We start from the raw sequence: 4,493 nt of genomic DNA on the forward strand, positions 1-4,493 counted from the left end.
CTCCCTCCCTTCCTTCCTTTTTTCCTTCCTTCCTCCCTCCCTCCCTCCCTCCCTCCCTTTCTACAGCTGTTTTTTGCTTACCATTGAAGGCAAAATACTGATTACAGCTTGAGAGAGTCACTAGGGATGTGGTGAAAGTTAGTTAAACTGGTTAACATAGCTAAAAAAGGAGGTAGTTGATTAATCAGCTTTTTGGAATATATTTACAGGAAATGTTCCTCTGCAGTCTGGCATGGTCAAGAAGAGGTATAATAGAGGCATAGGGTGGTGTGGTGGAATGAGGGTTGGATGGATAGAGTCAGGGAGATTTGGTTCAAATTTTGCTTCCTTTCTAGTAGTGTGACTGGATAAATCATACAACTTCTAAGAGCCTCAATTTCTTCACCCACAAATAGGGAAAGTATTATCTGTAGTTATCACAGAGCTATTGTGAGGCTCAAATGACCTAATGCTTATGAAGAATTTTGCGAACTTTAAAACTCTATATAAATGACTCCAAGTCTCAGTTTCCTCATCCATCAATGGGGATAAAAATGGCCTGAAGTAGTTGCCTCATAGGATTGTAGAAGCAGTAGAATGATACAACACATGCAAAATGCTTTGCAAACTTTAAAGAATTATATAGATGTAGGTTGTTATTGTTATGGTTATTATCATCTGTCCAAAGTGGTGACGTAGAGGCAAGAAAATGGACCAGATGGCTTTGGGGGCGTGCTTTCCCTGGCCCAGCCAAAATATCCCCTTCAGCCACATTTTCTCAAATGCCACATTCCAAGAAAATTCACAGGTTCTTTGGAAGCAATCAAGTTAGCACAATGTGCCTGAACACTTCCTATCCCTGTAAGATAAGTTCCTGGGTCCACAAGTTTTGATTTAATTGAAAGTCTTCACCAAAGAACTCCAGTTCCAAGAACACAGAACACATTTTCCAAACCAGATACCTTTTTAGGCATTAAGTTTCCCAAATCTTGACAACCAGAGTCACAGCAGGGCAGGAGGAGGTGACTGACAGCTGAACATCGAGAGAGGACAAAAGTTACTCAACTCTGAACAAGGGCTGGCGTTCATCCATTTCTCTGCTTGTTAGAAAGAAATGAGGCATTGCTATAGGAGGGACTGTTTTTTTGACACAAAGGCATTTACTCAGGATTCAAATATTACTCCATATCCATTATGAGCTGAATGAAGAAGTTTTGTGTTAATTCAAACTGTCTCCTCGCGATGAGCCCAAGATGGCACCAAACTTCCTTGAATGATTCTGTACAGACAGAGATCTTTCTACTAAGAACTGGCTCTTCTATTACTTTGCTCATTCCTTTCACATCTCAGTAAACCTTTCTCATTTCATATTTATCAAACTCAACCACAAAGAATTAATTACCAGGCTCCTATCTGGCCTGGGACTATCTCTAAAAGCTTAAATCCGTTGAAGGACATCCAACTGTTCCATACAGCAGAAACCATGGGAATATACCATCTGTGGGGGGGGCAGTTTGACCTCAAAGAATATCTATACTGACCTGCCACAGTTAAATCTCTAGATGGGGAGTTATATTGTTTGATTCAATAAGGCAACTTTCTAAAGCACTGCATCCATTTGGTCAGGGACAAAATGTTTTCTCTAACCAGGGGTTCTCTTACATTTTCCACATGTGCCCCCTAGTATCCAGTGCAGAGGCACTTAGCATCTCCATATCTCTTAAATACCTTTCTTTTATCCTTTCTATTTCCCCTGTCTTCACCTAGAACCAGTCTTCATTGCCACTTGCCTGGACCATTGCCATAGCCTCCTAAACAGGTCTTCCTCTCCTTATTTCCTTCCCTGTCCAATGCATCCTTTTAATTTCTGCCAGGATAATTTTTTATTCTCCAAAGATCTGGCCATGCCTTTGCATTGATCAAAATATTTGGTATTATTCTGGTTTTTCTACTTGGCATTGAAGGCCTTGCTTGCCTGATCCTACCTTTGTTTCACACTACTCCCCTCCATGCACTTTCCTCCCTCCGTTTGCTTCTGCTTATGAAGTTTCCTATTCTTGTATATTCTCTCTACCTCTCTTCCAATCCATCTTTTAAAACATAATGCAAAAACCACATTTTCCATGAAGTATCCTTGGATTCCCCCTGATTGGCACTGACCTCTCCCTCTCCCACCTGACCCCACTCCTCTTGCTCATAGAATTATTAATTTAGAGCTGCAAGGTACCTCAGAAACCATCAAGTCCAGTCCCTTTCTATTACATGTGAGGACACTAAAGACCAGAGACACTGATTTGCCCAAGGTTACCCAAGTAGCAAGTATAGATGGGATTTGAACTCATGACTTTTGCTTCCAAAGAGAGTACTCTTTCCACTGTACCACAAAGAATACTTTGATAATTTTCTAAAGCACTGTGGGATATTGTGTAGTATATTTTCTGTGCTAGAATTATTCCTCCCTACTAGGCTCCTTGAGGGCAGAGACTTTTCTCTTGAAAAAGAAGATTTTTTTTTAAACCCTTAACTTCTGTGTATTGGCTCCAAGGTGGAAGATTGGTAAGGGTAGGCAATGGGGGTCAAGTGACTTGCCCAGGGTCACACAGCTGGGAAGTGTCTGAGGCCGGACTTGAACCTAGGACTTCCTGTCTCTAGGCCTGACTCTCAATCCACTGAACTACCCAGCTGCCCCCAGGGTAGCTAACTCATTGGTCATAACTGGCAATGCATGTCTCATTTCTACCATAATTTAGCACCTCTCTGCCAAGAAGGAAGCCTCCTTCGTGTCAGCCTTTGCAAATCATGCTCTGGCAGAGATCAAGTCTCATCTAAATCCTGAACCTCCCCCAGTGCCTAGCACAATGTTCTGCATAAAGTAGCTACGTGATAGATGTTTGCTATTCTCCTGGCAGTAACAAATACTTGTAGACTGGCTATCTAATTGCCATTAAGGTGTGACCCAGTGCAGGATGCTTAAAAGCTTTCCATCTTAGCATCTTCACCTGTAAAATGGGAATAATGATCATGATAATAATAATAATGATGATGTTGTGAGAATTAAATGAGACAATGTACTATATATGAGGTGATTTGTAAAAAGGTGATGGCCTTGTTCATGCCTTAAGAGAACTGTGGATGAATCAGGTCACCCAAATGTTTCTTCTCATGACTAATTGCTTTGAACATGATTTTATTTTTAGGACTTAGATTTCAGGAGCCTTCAGAACTTGGCTCCACCTTCCTTAACTGATTTTATCTTCTACAACTCATCTATTCCTTCCTTCAACATTTCCTGAGTAAAAGGCATGATTCTGGGTCCTGTGGGGGATCTAGGAATGAGTAAGACTGACCTCAAGGATACAGAAATAATCCCAATAACTGACATTTATAGAGTTCTTGAAAGTTTTCTACACATTATCTCATTTGAGCCTCACAAAAACTCTCTGAGGTTGGTAGCACAGTACTTTTTTTTTCCATTTTAGAGATGAGATAACTGAGGCTCAGAGGTCTACTAAGTGTGGGGGGCAGTTTTTGAACCCAGCTCTTCTTGACTGTAAGCCCAGCACTTTCTGCATTGACCATTCTGTTTTAATACCCTGATCGAGTTAGGTCTGCTTCACTGGCCCCCAGTGCACCTCAGGTGAACAAATTTTATGGTTCTGCCATAACCATTTGTTTTTAGTCATGTCTGACACTTTGTGATACCTTTTGGAGTTTCCTTGGCAAAAATACTGGAGTAGTTTATTATTTCCTACTTCAGCTCATTTTACAGATAAGGAAATTGAGGCAAATAGGGTCAAGCGACTTACCGAAGGTCACACAACTAGTAAGTGTCCAAATGTTTTCAATTCAGGTTTTCCTGACTCCAGGCCTGGAACTCTATCCATTGTCTCACCTAAATCATATGCCCATTATGGGCATTCCAGGCTCTCTCTGTGTTATTTTTTCTTCTACCTATGGTCTCTCAGTCCATTTATTTTTATCATCCTTTAAGACTCACATTGAATTGTTCTTCCTTGGTGCTTACTATTACTGCTGCTCATATAAGAGCTGGATTTGCCACTAGAAGGGATCTCAGAAGCCATCTAGTCCAACCACTTCATTTTTGGATAAGGAAATTGAGGCCCTGAGGAGCTAAATGATTGGTATAAGGTTACATGTGTGAGACCCAGAGATTGATTCTAATCCAGGTCCTTTAAGGTCAAATTCATCTTTCTTTCCCCTGTCCCAGCCTGCCTCCCTGTTGATCTCCCCACTCTATCTCTCCTCCTGTCCCCAGTGAACTTTATAGGAAGAAAGACCTGGCATACAATCAAGACATTGATCCCATACCACCTTACATTATTCCTCTAGTTGTTTTGCATGACAAGATCTTGGAGACTGGAAGCTTCTCAAGGATAGAACTGAACCTTCGGGGCCTCATGTCCCTGATTGTGTGCAACAAAAACTAGCCATATAGGCTCACAGATCTCGTGTTGGAAAGACTTTCTAGTCCAATTCTCCACCTTTCCATTTTA

This window comes from Gracilinanus agilis, chromosome 2 (assembly GCF_016433145.1).
Source record: "Gracilinanus agilis isolate LMUSP501 chromosome 2, AgileGrace, whole genome shotgun sequence".
NCBI lineage: Eukaryota > Metazoa > Chordata > Mammalia > Didelphimorphia > Didelphidae > Gracilinanus > Gracilinanus agilis.